The 22,109-nt window shown below is 39.4% G+C and overlaps 1 pseudogene; it reads right to left on the bottom strand.

The window, feature by feature from the left end:
- Positions 1-20,182: 20,182 nt before the first annotated feature.
- On the bottom strand, positions 20,183-21,461 carry LOC129013015 (keratin, type I cytoskeletal 18-like; annotated as a pseudogene).
- Positions 21,462-22,109: the final 648 nt, after the last annotated feature.

Raw genomic sequence — 22,109 nt, forward strand, 5'->3', positions numbered from 1 at the left:
CAGTTATTGTATTTTATAGTTCCAGAACTTCCGTTTGGTTTCTTTTTATAATTTCTATCTTTGTTGATATTCTAATTTCATTCATACATCATTTTCCTGATTTTCTTTAGTTCTTTGTCCATGTTTTCCATTAGCAATTTTAGCATATTTAAGACAGTTGTTTTTAAGTCTTTGTCTAGTAAGTCCAGTGTCTGGGCTTCCTCAGGGATAATTTCATTGGTTTATTTTGTTCCTTTGAATGGGCTATACTTTCCTGTTTTTTTTTTGTTGTTGTTGTTGCTCTGTCACCCAGGCTGGAGTGCAGTGGTGCAATCTCAGCTGACTGCAACATCTGCCTCCTGGGTTCAAGCAATTCTCCTGCCTCAGCCTCCTGAGTAGCTGGGGTTATAGGCGTCTGCCACCATGTCCGGCTAATTTTTGTATTTTTAGTAGAGATGAGGTTTCATCATGTTGGCCAGGTTGATCTTGAACTCCTGACTTCAAGTGATCCACCCACCTTGGCCTCCCAAAGTGCTGGGATTATGGGCATGAGCTACCACGCCTGTCCACTTTCCTGTTTTTTCTTTTGTATGCCTTGTGATTTTTATTGAAAATTGGACATTTGACTATTACAATGTGGTAACTCTGAAAATCATATTCTCCCCTTCTCCAGGGTATGAACTTCAGTTTTTCTTTCTTTTTTTTTTGAGATGGAGTCTCACTCTGTTGCCCAAGCTGGAGTATAGTGGTGTAATCTCGGCTCACCGCAACCTCCGCCGCCCAGGTTCAAGTGATTCTCCTGCCTCAGCCTCCCAAGTAGCTGGGATTACAGGCGTCCACCACTGTGCCCAGATAATTTTTGTATTTTTAGTAGAGACAGGGTTTTGCCATGTTGGCCTGGCTGGTCTTGAACTCTTGACCTCAGGTGATCCACCTGCCTTGGCCTCCCAAAGTGCTGGGATAACAGGTGTGAGCCACCATGCCCAGCCTTGGTTTTTCTTTTTATTGAAGGCTGTAGTAGTCTGGTTGTTTAGTGACTTTTCCAGATTATTTTTGCAAAGATGACTGTATTCCTTGTTGTGTGTGATCATTGAAGTCTCCATTCTTTCAAAGATTTCCTTGAAGGTCAGGAACTAAAAAATAAATGAACTAAACTAAAATAAATACCACCATCCCCCCAAAAAAATAGTAAAGAAAAACAAAAATATATATACACAAAAAAACCCTAACAACTCTCCCAGTCTTTGCAGATTAGCTCTGTGGTGGGGCATTCCAACACATATATAGGCTTGCACTGAAGCTAGGGATCAGTCTGAGGTGAAAGCTTCGGGTCTTCTTAGGTCTTTTCTGAGCATTTGTCTAAATTTTCTTGTATATTTCTCATGTACATAAGTATTTCTGAAAGTCCTTATTTCTCACAGAATCTCCCTTAGATTTTCCTCCTAGGACTTAAGTGGTCTGCTCTATCTATAAAACTTTACTCCAGGCGTCTGTGGTTTGTTAGTTTGCCTTGTAGTTTTGAACACTGTGTGGCTTTTATGGCCTGAGTTCTGAGTTAGGTGAAACACAGACACACTTTGAGACAGTCCTTCAGGTAGCCCCCAGAGAGGCTGGAATAGACATACACAACACTTTGCAAATAAGGTCTGCTTTGTTCCTCTGGAACCAGGATTCAGGATCCACACTAGGACAAAGGCTGCTGCTGTTCCAACTCTGCTACCATCTAGGCTGGAGGCAGAGCAAGAGCAAATAAATTCCACAAATGTTTTCTATTGCTTTCAAGTTGCCTTTTTTCTTGATTCAGTATTCATTTGGTTGATATAAACCTTTGACTATTTTCCAGTATTTTGACAAAGTTGGTTTTTAGCATTTCTGCTTGTTTTTCAGTATTTCTATGGGTGGACAAGAGAGCTTAGAGCTGCCTACTCCACCATTTTTGCTGACATCACTGCCATTAACTTTTTTTTTTTTTTTGGATTTCTCCAGTTTCTTTTTTTTTTTTTTTTCCTTTATTATTATTATTATACTTTAGACTCTATGGTATTCACAAGAACTTTTGGGTTACAAAGCACCTCAAATTTCTGTAGTGACTCAGTGCTTCTGGAGTATTTTGAGATCTACTTATTTGTCCAATTTAGTTCTACTCTTGATGATGGATATTGTTCTCAATGATGACCATAGTTTCTGTATTTAGGTTCCTGTAAGTCAGTAGTTCTCAACCTTGGCTGAGTATTAGACTCACCTGTCGTAGTTATACAAAATAGAGATGCTGAGGAGGAGGCACAGCAAAATGGCCAAATAGCAGCCTCCACCAACTGTCCTTCCCACAAGAACACCAAATTGAAGAACTATCCACACAAAAAAGCACCTTCATAAGAACAAAAAATCAGGTGAATGATCACAGTACCTGGTTTTCACTTCATATCACTGAAAGAGAGATTGAAGAGATTAGAAAAGATACTCTTGAATTGCCAATGCCCATCCCTTGGAAGCAGCCATGTGGCACAAAGAGAGAATTTGTGTACTTGGGGGAGCACAGTGATTGTGGGACTTTGCATTGGAACTCAGTACTGCCCTGTCAGAGCAGAAAGCAACACCAGGCAGAACTCAACCGGCACTCAGGGAGGGAGCATTTAGACAATCCATAGCCAGAGAGGAATTATGCATCCCAGCAGTCAGAAACTGAGTTCCAGAAAGCCTCACCATTGTGGGCTAAAGTGTTCTGGGGCTCTAAATAAATTTGAAAGGCAGCCTAGGCCAGAGGGACTGCAATTCCTAGCAAGTCCTAGTGCTGTACTGGGCTAGAAGCCAGTGGACTTGGGGTGCATATGATCTAATGAGATGCCAACAAGGGTGCCCAAGGGAGTGTTTGCGCTACCCCTCCCCCAACCCAAGGCAGCACATCTTGCAGCTCTGGGAGAGACTTCTTCCCTTTGCCGGAGGAGAGGAGAGTAAAGAGTAAAGAGGATTTTGTCTTGCAACTTGGATACCAGCTCAGTCCCAGTAGGATAGGGAACCAGTCAGAGTCCTGAGGCCCCCATTACAGGCCCTAGCTCCTGGATGACATTTCTCCACACACCTTGGGCCAGAAGGGAAATTGCTGCCTTGAAGGGACAAATCCAGTTGTGGCAGGGTTCATTACTTCCTGAATAAAGAGCTATTGGGCCCTGAATAATCAGCAGTGGTATCCAGGCAATACTCACCATGGGCCTTGGGAGAGACTCAGAGACACACTGATTTCAGGTGTGACCCATCACCTTCTCAGCTGTTGGCTATGGGGAGAGACTTCTTCCACTTGAGAAAAAGAGAGGGAAGAGTAATGGGGACTGAGTCTTGCAGCTTGGGTACCAGCTCAGCCACTGTGGGGTAGAGCACCAAGTGGGTCTTGGGGTCCCCAATTCTAGGACTTGGCTCTTGGATGGCATTTCTGGACCTGCCCTGGGCCACAGAGGAGCCCACTTCCCTGAAGGGACAGTCCTGGGCCTGGCAGCATTCACCACAAGCTAACTGAAGAGCCCTTGGGCCTTGAATGAACATCAGTGGTAGCCAGGATGTATTCACCATAGGCCTCAGGTGGTGGTGGCTATAGAGAGAGACTCTTCTGTTTGGGGAAAAGGGGAGGGAAGAGGGGAAAGAGTTTGTCTTGTGGCTTGGGTGCCAGCACAGCCATAGCAGAATAGAGCACCAGGTAGATTCCTAAGGTTGTCAACTCTAGGCCCTGGCTTTCAGATATATCTCTGGAACCACTTGGGACCAGGGGAACTCATTGCCCTGAAGGGAAAGACTGAAACCTGGCTGGCTTTGCTCCCTGCTGACTGGAGAGCTCTAGTGCCTTGAGTGAACATAGGTGGTAGCCAAGTAGTGGTAACTGAAGACCTTGGGTATGACCCAGTGCTGTGCTTCTTCAGGTCTGACCCAGCAGAGTTTCAGTGGTAGTGGCCACAGGAGTGCTTGTGTCACTGCTCCCCCAGCTCCAGGAAGCTCAGCACACACACGCACACATACACACAGACTGTTTGTTTGGGAGAAAGTAGGGGAAGAGAACAAGAGTCTCTGCTTGGTAATCCAGAGAATTTTTCTGGCTCTTATCCAAGAACACCAAGGCAATACCTCCATGAGTCTGCAAGAGCCACAGTGTTACTGGGCTTGGGGTGCCCCCATTTCATGAAATTACAGCTGCAATGACCAAAAACTTAGATCCAATACCCAAGTCCTTTCAAATATCTAGAAAGCCTTCCCAAGAAGGACAGGCACAAACATGCCCAGACAGTGACGGCTATAATAAATACCTAGCTTTTCAATGCCCACACACTGATGAACATCTACAAACATCAAGACCATCTAGGAAAACATGACCTCACCAAATAAACTAAGGCACTAGTGACAAATCCCAGAGAGACAGAGATATGTGACCTTTCTGACAGAGAATTCAAAATAGCTGTGTTGAAGAAACTTGACCAAATTCAAGATAACACAGAGAAGAAATTCAGAATCTTATCAGATAAATTTAACAAAGCAACTGAAATAATTAAAAAGAATCAAGCAGAAATTGTGGAGCTGAAAAATGCAGCAGAATTAGTTAAGCAGAAAAAATAATTAGTGAGCTTGAAAACAGGCTATTTGAAAACACACAGTCAGAGGAGACAAAAGAGAAGAGAATGAGGCACACATACAAAATTCAGAAAACAGCCCCTAAAGGGCAAATCTGAGTTTGCCCTTAAAGAGCAGGTACAAAGAGGGTCAGGGTAGGAAGTTTATTCAAAGGGATAATAACTGGTAACTTTCCAAACCTAGAGACAGATACCAATATTCGAATACAAAAAGGTTGTAGAACACACCACACAGATATAACCCAAAGAAAACTATATTAAGGCATTGAGTCATTAGACACCCAAAGTCAAGAATTAAGAAAGGATACTAAAAGCAGCAAGAAGAAACAAAAAAAATAACATTACAAGGCAGCTCCAATACATCCGGAAGCTTACTTCTCAGTAGAAATCTTACAGGACAGGAGAGAGTGGTATGACATATTAAAAGTGCTGAAGGAAAAAAAATCTTTATCCTAGAATAGTATATCCATCCAGTGAAAATATCCTTCAAACATGGAGGAGAAATAGGGACTTTCCCAGACAAACAAAAGCTGAGAGATTTTATCAATACCAGGCCTGTCCTACAAGAAATGCTAAAGGGAATTTTTCAATTTTTTTTTTTTTTGAGATGGAATTTTGCTTTGTTGCCCAGGGTGGAGTGTAGTTGTGCGATCTTGGCTTACTGCAACCTCCACCTCCTAGGTTCAAGTGATTCTCCTGCCTCGGGCTCCTGAGTAGCAGGGATCACAGGCACCCGCCACCATGCCTGGCTTATTTTTATTTTTATTTTTCTGAGACACAGTCTCACTCTATTGCCCATGCTGGAGTGCAGTGGCACAATCTCAGCTCACTGAAACCTCCACCTCCTGGGTTCAAGTGATTCTCCTGCCTCAGCCTCCTGAGTAGCTGGGATTACAGGTGTGCATCACCATGCCCAGCTAATTTTTTGTATTTTTAGTAGAGACGGGGTTTCACCATGCTGGCCAGGCTGGTCTTGAATTCCTGGCCTTGTGATCTGCCCACCTTGGCCTCCCAAAGTGCTGGGATTATAGGCGCGAGCCACGGTGCCTGGCCTCGGCTTATTTTTGTATTTTTAGTAGAGACGACGTTTCACCATGTTGACCAGGCTGGTCTTGAACTCCTGACCTCAGGTGATCCACCCGTCTTGGCCTCCAAAAGTGCTAGGATTACAGGCGTGAGCCACTGTGCCTTGCCTAGGGATTCTTCAATCTTAAAGAAAAGGATATTAATGAGTAATAAGAAATCATCTGATGGTACAAAACTCACTGGTAATAGTAAGTAGACAGAAAAACACAGAATATTATAACACCGTAATTGTGGTATGTAAACTACTCATATCTTGAGTAGAAAGACTAAAAGATGAGCTTATCAAAAATAATAATTACAACAATTTTTCAAGATACAGAGAGTATAATAAGATATAAATATAAACAACAAAAAGTTAAAGAGCAGGGAAAAAAATTTTAAGTGAGAGTTTTTATTAGTTTTCTCTTTGCTTGTCAGTTTGTTTATGTAATCAGTGTTACATTGTCATCAGTTTAAAATAATGAGTTATAAGATAGTATTTGCAAGCCTCATGGTAACCTGAAATAAAAAAAACATAGAACAGATACACAAAAAATAAAAGCAAGTAATTAAAACATACCACCAGAGAAAATCACCGTAACTGAAAGGAATACAGAAAGAAAGAAAGAAGGAAGAGAAGACCATAAGACAACCACAAGACAAATAACAAGGTGGAAGGAGTAAGTCCTTACATATCATAATAACATTGAATGTAAATGTACTCCAGTCAAAAGATAGAGTGGCTAAATGGATAAAAAACAAGACCCAACGATCTGCTGCCCACATGAAACACACTTCACCTGTAAAGACACACAAAGACTGAAAATAAAGGAATGAAAATATATATTCCATGAAAATACAGGAAGGTCACAGAATGGAAACCAAAAACAAACAAACAAACAAACAAAAAAACAAAACAGCAGGAGTAGCTATACTTATATCAGAGAAAATATATTTCAAGACAAAAAACCATAATAAAGAAGGTCATTATAAAATGATAAAGGGGTCAATTCAGCAAGAAGATATAATTGTAAATATATATGCATTTAACAGTGGAGCACCCAGACATATAAAGCAAATATTATTCAACCTAAAGAGAGAGATAGACCCAACACAATAATACCTGGAGACTTTAACCCCCCAACTTTCAGCATTGGAGAGATCACCCAGACAAAAAAATCAACAAGGAAACATCATTCTTAATCTGCACTATAAACCAAATGGACCTAATAGATATTTATAGAACATTTCTTCTCTTCAGCAGATGGATCATTCTCACAGACTATATGTTAGGCCACAAAACAAGTCTTAAAAAAATTCAAAAAAATTAAAATTACATCAAGTATCTTCTCTGACCAAAATGGAATAAAACTAGAAATCAATAACAAGAGGAATTTTGGAAATGATACAAACACATGAAATTAAACAACATGCTCCTAAATGACCAGTGGGTCAATGAGAAATTAAGAAGAAAATTTAGAAATGTATTGAAACAAATGATAATAGAAACACAACATGCCAAAACCTATGGGATACTGGCCAGGCACAGTGGCTCACACCTGTAATCCCACCACTTTGGGAGGCTAAGGTGGGCAGATCACTTGAGGCCAGGAGTTCAAGACCAGCTTGGCCAACATGGTGAAACCCTGTCTATTAAAAATACAAAAATTAGCTGGACATGGTGGCACACGCCTATAATCCCAGCTACTTGGGAAGCTGAGGCGGGAGAATTGCTTGACCCTGGAAGGAGGAGGTTGAAGTGAACTGAGATTGCACCACTGCACTCCAGCCCCGGCAAAAGAATGAGTGAGACTCCATCTCAAAAAATAAATAAACAAACAACAACAACAACAAAAAAACAAAAAAACAAGACCCGTGGGACACAGCAAAGGCACTACTAAGAGGGAAATTTGTAGCTATAAGTGCCTAAATTTTAAAAAGTAGAAACACTTCAAATAAACAACCTAACAATGCATCTTAAATAACCAGAAAAGCAGAAGCAAACCATACCCAAAATTAGTAGAAGTAAAGACCAGAATGCCAATAAATGAAATTGAAATGAAGAAAATAATAGAAAAGTCAACAAAATAAAAAGCTGATTTTTTGAAAAGATAAACAAAATTGACAAACCTTTAGCCAGACTAAGAAAAAAGGAGAAGACTCAAATTAATACCAGAGATGAAAAAGGAGACATTACAGCTGATGCTGCAGAAATTCAAAGGATCATTAGTGGCTACCATGAGCAATTAAACAGGAAAATGTAGAAGAAATGGATAAATTTCTAGACACATAAAACCTACCAAGATTGAACCATGAAGAAATCTAAATCCTTAACAGGCCAATGACAAATAATGAGCTTGAAACCATAATACAGAGTCTCCCAGGCTGGGCATGGTGGCTCATGCCTGTACTCCTAGCACTTTGGGAGGCCAATGTGGGCAGATCACCTGAGGCCAGGAATTTGAGACCAGCCTGGCCAACATGGCAAAAACCCATCTCTATTAAAAATACAAAAATTAGCTGGGCGTGGTGGCGGATGCCTATAATCCCAGCTACTCAGGAGGCTGAGGCAGGAGAATTGCTTGAACCCGGGAGGTGGATGTTACAGTGAGCCAAGATTGTGCCACTGTACTTCATCCTGGACAACAGAGTGAGACTCTGCCTCAAAAATAAAATAAAATAAAATAAAGAGTCTCTCAGTTCCTCCCCTCTTCCTTTCTCCCCTTCCTCTCCTAAAAAAAAAAAAAAAAAAAAAAAAAGGAAAAAGAAGTCTCCCCGCAAAGAAAACCCCAGGACCTGATGGCTTCACTGCTGAATTTTACCAAACATTTAGAGAAGAACTAATACCAATCCTACTCAAACTATTCTGAAAATAGAGGAGGAGGAAATACTTCCAAATTAATTCTACAAGGTAACTATTACCTTGATACCCAAACCAGACAAGGGCACACCAAAAAGGAAAACTACAGGCCAATATCCCTGATGAACACTGGTGCAAAAACCCTTAACAAAATACTAGCAAACTGAATTCAACAATACATTAAAAAGATCATTCATCATGACCACGGGGGATTTATCCCAGGGATGCAAGGATGGTTCAACATAACACAAATCAATCAGTGGGATCCATCATATCAACAGAGTGAAGGACAAAAACCATATGATCATTTCAATTGATGCTGAAAAAGCATTTGATAAAATTCAGTATCCCTTCGTGATAAAAACCCTCAAAAAGCTGGATATAAAAAGAACATATCTCAACATAATAAAAGTCACATGTGAACAGACCCACAGTTGCCATCATATTGAATGGGGAAAAACTGAAATACTTTCCTCTAAGATCTAGAACACAAGGATGCCTACTTTCATCAACATAGTACTAGAAGTCCTAGTTACAGTAATCAGACAAGAAAAGAAATAAAGGGCCAGGCACAGCCATTACTGGCTCATACCTGTAATACCAGCACTTTGGAAGGCCAAGGTGGGTGGATCACTTTTACCCAGGAGTTTGAGACCAGCCTAGACAACATAGTGAGATCCCCATTTCTACAAAATATTAGCCAGGTGTGATGGCACATACCTGTAGTCCCACCTACTTGGGAGGCTGAGGTGGGAGGATGGATTGAACCTGGGAGGTCAAGGCTGCAGTAAATTATGAACATGCCAAAGCACTCCAGCCTGGGTGGCAGAGTGAGACCCTGCCTCAAATAAAATAAAATAAAATAAAATAAAATAAAATAAAATAAAATATAAAATAAGTAAAGGGCATCCAAATTGGAGAGGAAGAAGTCAAATTATCCTTGTTTGCAGATAATATAATCTTATATCTGGAAAGACTTAAAGACACCACCAAAAAAGTATTAGAACTGATAAACAAATTCAGTAAAGCTGCAGGATACAAAATCAACATACAAAAATGAGTAACATTTTTGTATGTCAACAGTGAACAATCTGAAATAGAAATCAAGAAAACAATCCCATGTACAATAGCTACAAATAAAATATCTAGAAATTAACTTAACCAAAAATGTGAATGATCCTACAATGAAAACTAAAACATTGATGCAAGAAATTAAAGAGGATATAAAAAATGGAAAGATATTCCATGTTCCTGAATTGCAAGAATCAATATTGTTAAAATGTCCATACTACCCAAAGCAATCTACAGATTCAATGCAATCCCTATCAAAATACTAGTGACATTCTTCACAGAGATAGAAAAAACAATCCTAAAATTTATATGGAACCACAAAAGATCCAGAATAGCCAAAGCTAGCCCAAGAAAGTAGAACAAAACTGGAGAAATCACGTTACCTGACTTTAAACTATACTACAGAGCTATAGTAATATAGTAGTATAGTTTTTAAACTATTACAGTATACGGCATGGTACTGGCATAAAAGCACAGATCACTGGAACAAATAGAAAACCCAGAAACAAATCCACACACCTACAGTGAACTCATTTTTGACAAAGGTGCCAAGAACATATATTGAAGAAAGGACAGTCTCCTCAATAAATGGTGCTGGGAAAACTGGATATCCACATGCAGAAAAATGAAACTAGACCTCTATTTCTTGTCACATACAAAAATCAAATCAAAATGGATTAAAGACTTAAATCTAAGACCTCAAACTATGAAACTACTGAAATAAAACATTGGGGAAACTCTCCAGGACGTTGGACTGGGCAAAGATTCTTGAGTAATACCCGACAAGTACAGGCAACCAAAGCAAAAATGGACAAATGGATCACATCAAGTTAAAAAGCTTCTTCTGCACAGCAAAGGAAACAATCAACAAAGTGAAGAGAAAACCTACAGAATGGGAGAAAATATTTGCAAACTCTCCCTCTGACAAGGGATAAATAACCAGAATATAAAGGAGCTCAAACAACTTTATAGGAAAAAAAAAAGCCCTAATAATCCAATTTAAAAATAGCCAAAAGATCGGAATAGACATTTCTCAAAACAAGACACACAAATGGCAAACAGGTATATGAAAAGGTGCACAACATCACTGATCATCAGAGAAATGCAAATCAAAACTACAATGAGATATCATCTCACTCCAGTTAAAATGGCTTTTATCCAAAAGACAGGCAATAACAAATGCTGGTGAGAATGTGGAGAAAACGGAACCCTCGTACACTGTTGTTGGGAATATAAGTTAGTATAACCATACGGAGAACAGTTTGGAGGTTCCTCAAAAAACTAAAAACAGAACTACCATATGATCCAGCAATCCCTTGCTAGATATATACCCCAAAGAAAGGAAATCAGTATACTGAAGAGACACCTACACTCCCATGTTTATTGCAACACTATTCACAATAGCCAATATTTGGAAGCAACTTAAGTGTCCTTCAGCAGATGAATGGATAAAGAAATATGGTTCATATACACAAGGGAGTACTATTCAGCCATAAAAAGAATGAGATCCTGTCATTTGCAACAACACGGATGGAACTGATAGATGTTATGCTAAGTGAAATAAACCAAGCACAGAAAGACAAACTTCGCATGTTCTCACTCATTTGTGGGAGGTAGTGAGCAGAATGATGGTTACCAGAGGCTGGGACGGATAGAAGGGAGTGGGAAGCAAGTTGAGATGGTTAATGGGTACAAAAATATATTTTTGTACCCATTAACCATACTTCAATACCAAATACTCCCATAAGAGCTAGTATTTGATAACACAACAGGGCGACTACAGTCAACAATAATTTATTGTACACTTAAAAATAACTAAAATAGTATAATTGGATTGTTTGTAAAACAAAGAAAGCATAAATGTTCAGGGGATGGATACCCCATTTATCCTGATGTGTATGCATGTATCAAAATATCTCATGAGCCCCCTAAATATATACACCTACTATATACCCACAAAAATGAAAATTAAAAAAATAGAGATGTTTAGAACTCTTCTCAGACTTGGGGAATCAGAAACTGAGAGTGAGTAGCAAAAGGAAGAAACAGCAACTAGATCTCTAGAGTTCAATTATCAAGGATAATATACATTTTTGACATTGAGTAAACCATTATGGATGGCATTATAGTAAAGTGTAAACATAGATCCATCTTGAATAATGAAATTAAAATTTACTTATAGGAATTCTAATATTTTTATTTTTACGTATTTTTCCTCAATAAAGGCAGACCATGCTATTTAAAGAAATAGTAGACTTTGAAAACAGTAAGGTACACACCTGATTAGTTTTTCTAATTACGTACTTATTACATATATATATGTATCTCTAGTTCTATCCATTTATATACATAATTAGGAACATGTTTTAATGTAACGTTTAATTTTTCATTATTACACCTTAATAGGAAAAAATGGAATAATAAAATTTATCTTTAAATATATAGTTTCATGGTCAGTAGTATTAAGACAATATTGTTTATTTATTTAGGGCTCATAAGCTTAGGATTTTTAACTTTCAGGAAATACCAGCCTCAAGTAAATTATTAATTCAAGGATGCTAAAGATTCTTCATGAAAAAGAAATGCCATACCCTGCTGTGTTGCAGGCTCTCAAACTGTCCCTTAAAACGTTCCTAATACTGCTCACTGCACTAATTTTTTTTTCCTTTGTCGTCTCCCTTTCTATAGTCAGAAGCTATCTAGTCCCTCCCTCTTTAGTCTCCAGGGAAAAGGTGTTAGCTCATTTACTTGTCATTATTGAGCTTCTTTCTTTCCCACAAAAGCCAGTCTATTTATCATTCTTTTTTTTAGGCTTGGACAAAAAAGAGAAGACCTTATACTTTTTTTTAAGCAGAGGCACATTAATATTAAATCCCTTAAGCAGGAATTTCAAGGAGAATGTCTCAGAACAACATTTAAACCAACGTCATAAATGCTTCCTCCTTTTAATAAAAGAAACTCTCTGAAATAATGCTGTCCTCAAGAGGGTCCATCTGATAGTTTTGGTACTATCTTCTCATTTCTACTATCTTTCTATAATTATTGTTGTGAAAAGTATTAGAGAAATAGATGCTCTACACAAAATCTTCACAATATGGTCAACTTCCCTTCCCCCTCAAGCCCACCTTTCATGCGTGCACACATCTATGCTTTGTTTTTAACTTCTTATATTCGATTTTTATTCTTGTTATTGAATGAGGCTCTGATTGGTTTACTATATGACAAATATTCTTTGTATTTTAAGAATCTCAAGTAGATCTCTATCTTTTTTCACATTGGTTAGAGAGGCAGGGATCAAAGTACAAAACTGGGACAGTCACTGCTTATGTTTGTGCTTTATCTCATTAAGTGCTGATCACCAGGAAGGCAAACAGCCTGTCATGAAATTTGCCTTGCAAAGAATATAATAAAGAAATCTTATGAAAAGAGGCTGAACAGAAGGTGTGTTTAATCTGTTGTAATGCTGGTTAGCCCCAGTTTCAGACCAAGAATGATGATACTTGGAAAAAAAATTGGGAGTCTGCCTGCGGGCAACATTTACTCCGATGTAGAGATTGCTACAGAAACCTAACTGTGGGAAGTTTTCAACACGTAAGTAAGGATTTATTAAAGGAATTAATATCTTTGAAGGCTCAAAAAGCAATCCTATTTTCCTACAAGATGGATGAAAGGCAGAGATTTCAAAACATTTGCTAGAAAACATCAATAGCCAATCCTGCTGATTTAATTTTTTCAATCCCTCAGGCATCAAAAGAAGTTGTGACTTGTCTACATAGCCTCAAAAGCAAAGCAATATTGTAAATTAAAAATGACTGGAGCTTAGCTGGCTGCATTTCATTTTTAATTAGTTGAATTTTCAAATATTTATCAACATTTCTTAAGCTCGGAAGCTAAAGAACTTCCCCTCACATTTTTTTTTTTTGTGAAGAAGGTTGGTGATATTCACTTACCCGTCAAGGAAAAAGTCCTTAGATTTAGCTGGCTATCACAAATACTAAAAGAAATGGTATTTAGTCATCTCCATTTCTCTTCTTTTTTATTCTTGAGCAAGCAGAGACTTCCTATTCTTTTTAACCCGTTGGGAACTCACAAAACATAAACTCAGAGATTGATGCTAAAAATCAAAACAGATTCTGACAACATGTTACATTCCAATCACAAAAGTGTAACAAAGGCAAAAAATGTAATCCTCATTAGTGTAGTAGTGAGAAACAAAAAACCATTTTTTTTTAAAGCAGCTGATTTTGCTTTAGGCATTTTATTGAGGTGTGTGCTTAACTCATAAGCGGCAGGGGCAAGGTAGCCCCAGATTTTGGAACTGGTTTCTCTCTGAGAATAAAAATTAAAATGAAAAGTATTCTTTTCATTTTAAATGAATAGAATTTAAAATGTAATAGATGAGGCTAATCATCTATTCAAAAATATATATTTTATTGACTACTCTTTTATGTCAGGTACTATTTTAAGCACTTGGGATAAAGTGGTGAACCAGAAGTCAAGGTCCCTGACATCATGAAGCTTATATTCATTTATAGAAATATTTAGTCCTAACCAATACTCTGGGAATGGTAGAGTTCTAGGAGCATCTAAACTCTTTTCAAGGTAACAAGTATATTTTCAAGAAAATGTGTCTGTATTAGTATATCTAAATCTTTAACCTTGTCAATTATATTTAATCTTACCTGAAAAATGTGTTAAAAAAGGAGACTAAAAAAAGGAGAGGCCAAGAGCAGGAATTTTTCAGTGTGTCTTTAGCATGGCCCTGGGCAGAGGAAGCAACTTCCACTCCCCTTAGCAGCTTCCAATCCCCTTTGCAAGTCTATTCTCAACAGTGAAGATGGATACATCAGACAGGCTTGATGCCATTAGTAACGGTGATCCAACTAACTCTCACTGCCATGAATCCAAAGTGATCAAGCAATCTTTGGTTACAATGTGGCTTCCCATATGGATTTTCCCACAGAGAGAGGATGTGTTCTTTACAGCCCCAAGGACCCCAGTCCTTTTAAAGCTATAGTTCTTGGTGTAAATCAGTCAGCATTCTAGTTTATATTTAAGTATCTCAGGGGCTTGATTATGAATCTGAAAATTTTTGACTATTCTGACAAAACTGAATTTCTAGAATGATAAAGTTTTAGCTCAGACCCTCGAACAGTATTTCTCCAAGAAAAGTTAAAATTTATGGCATGAGAATCATCTAGGGAGCTTGTTAAACATACAGATTCCTGAGACTCATATTGTACTTATACTAAATCAGAATCTTTAAAGATGACTCAAGATCTGCCTTTTACCAAGGCTTCCAAATGATTCTAATGTACTTTAATAAAGCTGGAAAGTCACTGCCTGAGAAGCAAGGGATCGCATCTAATGAAGCTCTATTTGGGCATCTGGCCAGTTTCCGACATAACATCTCCATCTTTATACATTGTAACAAAGTGTTTCAGCGAATTCCTGTCAAGGCTTGGTGTCTTTCACAATCTGGCCTCACTTTTCCAGTCTCATTTCTCACCTTTCCTCTCAATCACTTTATGCTTCAGCACTCTGAATACACGATTTTCATGGCTCTAGGCCTCTACATTACTTGAGGGTTTTTCTTTTTTGGGGAGAAGAGGGGGTGGACGATAAATAGCATCCCAATTCCTTGCCTGAGTTCTAAACCAACTGAAGGAGGCAGTTTGAGAACAAAATCTCACTATTATTACCAACAATGGCTAGATTGGAGAATGTGGCTTCGATATGGAAACTAAAAGCCTTCTTAATTCTGAAGCCCAGAATTAGACATACTTACCCATCCTGTCTCAGGAAGAACAGGATAACTACTGGCCTCATCTGTCATAAGCAACCAATTATTTCTAAGCTTATGTAAGGCCAAGAGCAGACCAGGTCTATCAGAGAGGAGGGAGGAAGGAAGTGGCTGAGTCAAGCATACCAAGTTCCTGCTCCCTAACTCATTAGTTAAAATAAGCAATTCCTCTACAACTGGGAAGAAATGATGAGCGAAGGGATGGAAAGAGTCCAGGACCATTGCTCTAATGGATGTCCCTTGACAAGAAAGGAAACAACTGGCGTGGAGAGTAATGCTCCCCCCGTGATAGCATGCCCTACTGGTGCTTGAGGTACCCTATTACTCTCCAATCCTTTCTCTTAGTTTGACTATCTTTTCCTACGCATCTTTCAAGATATAGCACAAATGTTCACTCCTCTGTGAAGCTTGAGGAACTGAGGGGAGTACTCCCATCTTAATGCTGTCGTAGGACTTTAAATGACTTTTATTATGGTACTTCTCATGTAATGCACTTAGCTATTTTCTTTCTCTTATGAGTGCAGGGATTGTGACTTATATGTCTTTTTATTTCCATAGTAGGTGTCCGATGAATTTTTGCTGAATGACTGTGAAAAAGAAGGTAATTTCAAATATTTTTAAAGTTTAGTATTTTTTAAACCTGATTATAGCACCAAGACCAACAAGAAGACTAGTATTTTCCTTTATAGGATTTTCTTTTCTGAAAAAATTGACTAACAAATCTGGTCAAGGCTAATATTGCCTATTTAAGCCCCATCATAGAAACCCAATTGGCATTATCTTATTAACATGGCATATATGACTGATGATCTGATCCTAAAACAGGCCTTCTTTCAGTTACTGTAGCTTTACCTACTCAGGATAAACTAGTAGGTAATAATCACTTTAAAAAATGCTCCAATGAAGTAGAAACTACTAATAGAGAAGTTATTTCAGGTAAAACTTGAAATTTCAAAGTTCAGTTATAAATTTATATTATGATTAATGATTTGCATGTATGTTTTATAATGGGAATGTTTCTCTTTCTTTTCTTTCCTTTTTTTTTTTTTTTTCTTTTTGAGACGGAGTCTCGCTCTGTTGCCCAGGCTGGAGTGTAGTAGCAGGATCTCAGTTCACTGCAACCTCCGCCTCCTGGGTTCAGGCGATTCTCATGCCTCAGCTTCCCGAGTGGCTGGGATTTCAGACGCCCGCTACCACGCTGGCTAATTTTTGTATTTTTAGTAGAGATAGGGTTTTGCCATGTTGGCCAGGCTGGTCTTGAACTCCTGACCTCAGGTGATCCACCCGCCTTGGCCTCCCAAATACTTTTTCTCTTTCTCTCCAAGTATATATGTTGTCTCTAATTGTGTAAAGAAAGGATAAAAGGCATTTTACTTTTAAATTTCAACACTACAGGCCAGACATGGTGGCACATTCCTGTAATCCCAGCACTTTGGGAGGCTGAAGTGGAAGGATCACTTCAGGTCAGGAGTTCCAGGCCAGCCTGGGTAACAGAGGGAGATCCCATCTGTATAAAACATAGAAGAAATTAGCCTGGCACGGTGGTGCACGCTTATAGTCCTAGCTACTTGGAAGGCTGATGCAGGAAGATCACTTGAGCCCAGGAGTTCGAGACTATAGTGAGCTATGATCATGCCACTGTACTCTAGCATGGGTGACAGAGTGAGACCTTGTCTCAAAAAAAAAAAAAAAAGTTCAATACTATATGTCTTTATAGCAGGGATGATTTATAATTATGAAATGGAGTTATAATTATGAAATGAAACATAAGATTTTCAGCTTTAATTGATAGCACCAATTTATAGATCCTTGTAAATAACACAAAAAGTTATTTGTGTGGTACTCTTAATTTTAAGATGAACATTTGACATTAGAGAATATATAACTGTCCCTGTGTAAAACTGGCTTCTTTTCAAACTTACCTTTTGTTTCAATTATTAGTTGTGGTAAATCTCCCAAATGATTTGTAAATAGCAGGTATTAAGTGGTAAAATGCACTGAGCTAGGATCTGCTCAAGGCTAAATCTCTCCCTGTTCATTTAGAATAACACAAAACAAAAAACAAAACAAAACATACCAAGCAGAAAGACCGGGAGCGGTGGCTCATGTCTGTGATCCCAGCACTTTGGGAAGCCTAGGTGGGCGGATCCCTTGAGCTCAAGAGTTGGAGACCAGCCCAGTCAACAAGGTGAAACCTCATCTCTACCAAAACAAAAACAAAAAACTCCACAAATATTAGCCAGACTCGGTGGTGCACGCCTGCAGTCCCAGCTACTGGGGGGCTAAGATGGGAGGATCACCTGAACCCTGAGAGGTTGAGGCTGCAGTGAACCGTGATTGCACCACCACACTCCAGCCTGGGTGACAGAGTAAGACTGTGTCTCAAAAGAAAAAAAAAAAAAAAAAGAGAAAGATACAACTACTTAAAGAACATCCCAGCAAGAGATATATTTGACCTGTTCTGTTAAAGAGATCCAACGGGTTTGGGAGTGGATAGGACAATCAAATCATTTTCAAAATAAGTCTTTAATGTAATTTTAATACATTTATTTCTATTGCTATAATCCCAGACGTTCTTTAATTCTGTTTCAAACAGCTGTCTGTTAGTGTATTTTCTTCTTTTTAGGACCTACCATAAACTTAAAAATTGAGCTGTTTTGTCAATCAGCATCTGTTAAACTCTGGGTCTATATTTCAGTAAATGTGCTTCTGTTTAACTATCTTTTTACAGTCATAAGAGAAATAAACATATAAAATAAATGCATCTCAATGCATAGCTGTGCAGGAGTACAGATGTTTTATTAATGAAAATGAATCCAGCTTTTTGTAAGTCATGGCAGCAATATAACATTTCATTGTTTGGTTCTGTGCTAGACAGTCCCTGCTGTTTCCACATAGAAATTCCTGTAATGCTTAATGGACATCTGGAAGAATTCAGCCAATTAATCGAATTCATGTAGGAGCTAGGCTAATGGCTGTCTGAAAGGCAGATTACATTAAATCAAACTTGCAATATGAATGAAAGCACTTAATCATACATGCAACATTCATTAGATGCGACACAGCAAGTGTTTTGATTACTTTAATGAAAGATCAGGTAAAGTGCATCAGCTGAACAGATTGAAAAGACAGCATGCTTACAAATGTTTGATTATGCTGAATATCAACAGAAACAGTGCCAGTAATTTATAGCAAAACATATTTGTAAGTGTCTAGAGCTGGTGAACTCAGTGAAATTCGAAGCCCATGCTCAAAACAATAATTAATAGCCATATATGATAAAACTTTAATCAGCTGTCAGGAAAAGAGACAGATTGCCAGAAGTTTAGTAATTTATAGTCACTGGGTGCCTTCATATTTTGAATGGCTTGAAATATCTTTGAACCTCAATTTCATTTACTTTGAGGTACACAGTTCTTGAGTCATAAGGTGTTACTATACTAAAAACACTGTACTAAAAGAGGAATTAAATTTGTATGTTGGGCTTTAAAACCTCATGCCAGGAATTAAAATGCTATTCTTAATAGTTGTTTCTGCCTATTTCATGAATATTTCCACTTTTTCCTTATTAATTATCTCATCGATTTTTCTCTAATATTCTACAGAAAGAAAGGCTAAAAAGTACATTTTCTAGATAATAATATTATAAGTCTTGTAATATAGCAAATGCTATTTGCAGCTTTTTGGATAAAATAAAAAAGATATAGCAGTGGTCCCCAACTTTTTTGGCACAAGGGACTGGTTTCATAGAAGACAATTTTTCCATGGATGGGGTGGGGGTGGGAGTGGTTTTGAGATGAAACTATTCCACCTCAGATCATCAGGCATTAGATTCTCATAAGGAGCACCAACCTAGATCTCTCACAGGTGCAGTTCACAACAGGGTTCGTGCGCCTAGGTGAATTTAATGCTGCTGCTGATCTGATAGGAGACAGGGCTCAGGTGGTAATGCTCGCTTGCCTGCCACTCAATTCCTGCTATGTGGCCTGGGTCCATGACCCTGGGGTTGGGGACCCCTGAGATAAAGGATATATGTATCCTTTTATATTTCATATATTAAATAATTATTTTATAATTAATAAAATTATAAAATGTATATTTTACATAATTTTCCATATGTGTATATATATATATATATATAAAATTTCCTTTCTGTTTTCTTTTTTTTTTTCCCCCCAGAGATGGGGTGGGTCTCATTATGTTCCTTAGGCTGGTCTTGAATTCCTGACCTCAAGTGATCCTCCTGCCTCAGCCTCCCGTGTAGCTGGGATTACAGGTGTCAGCCATCACACCCAGCTTTCTTTCTTTTTTTCTTTTTTTTGAGATGCAGTCTTACTCTGTTGCCCAGGGACCGGTAGTTGGTAAAGAAGGTGGTGGAGCAAGTGGAGAGCGCAGTGGCACAGCCTCTGCTTACTGCAGCCTTCACCTCCCAGGTTCAAGTGATCCTTCTGCCTCAGCCTCCCCAGTAGCTGGGACTACAGGCGTGCACCATCACACCTGGGCTAATTTTTATATTTTTAGTAGAGACAGGGTTTCACCATGTTGGCCAGGCAGGTCTTGAACTCCTGACTTCAAGTGATCCACCCGCCTCGGCTTCCCAAAGTGCTGGGATTACAGGTGTGAGCCACCGTGCCTGGACACCCAGCTTTCTGTAAGAACTTTTAATACTAGACAGGACTGACTTTAAAGGTGGTGGAAACCACTTTTTTTGGGTTTAACAGGACTTTTTTTTTTTTAACCTCTGAACTTTTTATTGGCTTCCTGTTCCCCAAAGGGTATCCTGTTTCTGCTGGCTCAGTGTCTCAGAACTTCGGTGTCATTGGTCTCAGACACTACTTTGCCATCCACTATCCTGCAGGTGGTGGTCTTGTGGATGGTTTGCATGGAGTTGCTGCTGTCCAGGGCATCATCAAGATTGAAGTCCTCCCTGTCTTCCAGCAGGCAGTAGTAGGTGGTGATCTCAGCCTCCAGCTTAGTTTTGATGTTCAGCAGGGCCTCATACTTCTGGGCCTGGTGCTGCCCCTCTGCCTGTGTCTGTGCCAGCAAGACCCCATTAAGCTGCTCCATCTACATGGGTAACGTGCCTCTACCTCTCTCAGGCTGTTCTGCAAGCTGAGCTTCAAATTTCTCATTGGGTCCAGGTCGATCTCCAAGGACTGGACTGTATGTCTCAGCTCCATGAGTGTATTCTCAGCAGCTCCAATCTCGGTGAACTGCGTGGTGACCACTGTGGTGCTCTTCTCAAACTGCTGGGACCAGTAGTCTAGTTCCCCTCAGTTCTTCTGAGCCAGCTTGTCATACTGGGCCCGGATGTCTGCCATGATCTTGCTGAGGTCCTGAGATTTAGGCGCATCTACCTCCCCAGTCAACCCAGAACTCGCAATCTGGGCTTGTAGGCCTTTTACTTCCTCTTTGTGGTTCTTCATGAAGAGCAGCTTCTCGTCAAGAACATCCATCTCTGTCTCCAGCTGCAGCTGAGTGACATTGGTGTCATCAATGATCTTGTGGAGCCCATGGATGTCGCTCTCCACAGACTGGCACATGACCAGTTCTGTCTCATACTTGACTCTGAAGTCATCAGCAGCAAGATGGGCACTGTCAATCTGCAGAACGATGCAGGCATGGCTCACAGTATTTGCAAAGATCTGAGCCCTCAGATCCTTGATGTTCTTGAAGTAATGCCCCCAATCTCTGACTTGGGGCCCCTTCTTCTCCAGGTGCCCCTGGATTTTGCTCTCCAGCTTCCAATTCTTGGTCTCCAGGCTCCTCACTCTGTCCAGGTAGTAGGCCAGGGAGTCGTTCAGGCCTTGCATGGTCTCCTTCTCATTCTGGATGCCCTCCACTCCTGCCAGACCCCTGGCCATCCCCACAGCCAGGCCCCCAGGCCCCCAGACCCCAAGCTGCCTCAGAAACTGGTGGAGTGGGACATGGAGATCTGGGAGCCCAAGCCCCTGGCACCTGCATAGATGTTGGCCATGCTGCTGACTGGCAGGGCGCCATAGCTTGGCGGCTTGATAGAGCCCAGGGACTGGTAGTTAGTAGAGAACGTGGTGGACCAAGTGGTGAAGCTCATGCTATCCAGGGAGGAAAGCGAGAGGGCAGGACTCAGATTTTGCTGAGGTCCAGAAGGACTGGTTTTTGTCTCTCTAGAGTGATATAAGTGTGATTCTGAAAACAGGGAAATGGACAGAGGATCTTTCAAGTCCTTTTTAGATGTTTTCTTCAACTCAAGCCAATGAATATGCATTAAGCACTCAATTGTTTTAGGTGCTATGGGTTATATCAAGATGTGAGATAGATGGTTGTAGCTATAAGGAGTTTATAATACTCTGTTCACCAAAACGACACAAAGAAAAATTAAAGCAACAGCAAAAACAAACAAGAGAACAACACAATGTAGAATATATTCAAGAAGTAGAATGTAAAGTGCAGATTTATAAATTCTGTAGAAAATTAAAGAGCTAAAATAATGAGGAAGTTTGCATTTGAGCTGCTTAATTTACTTGATAAGATATATACTTTAAAAGAATTAAAATTTCATTATTCTAGAATTAAGTATGTCTTAGTCTGTTTGGCTGCTATAACAAAATGCCATGCACTGGGTAGCTTTCAAAAAACAGATTTTTTTTTTTTTTGTCACACTTCTGGAAGCTGGGAAATCCAAGATCGACTCCAGTAGACTCAGTATCCACTGAGGCCCCACTCTCTGGTTCACAGATGG

The sequence above is a fragment of the Pongo pygmaeus genome, chromosome 15, assembly GCF_028885625.2.
Source record: "Pongo pygmaeus isolate AG05252 chromosome 15, NHGRI_mPonPyg2-v2.0_pri, whole genome shotgun sequence".
In the NCBI taxonomy this organism is placed as follows: domain Eukaryota; kingdom Metazoa; phylum Chordata; class Mammalia; order Primates; family Hominidae; genus Pongo; species Pongo pygmaeus.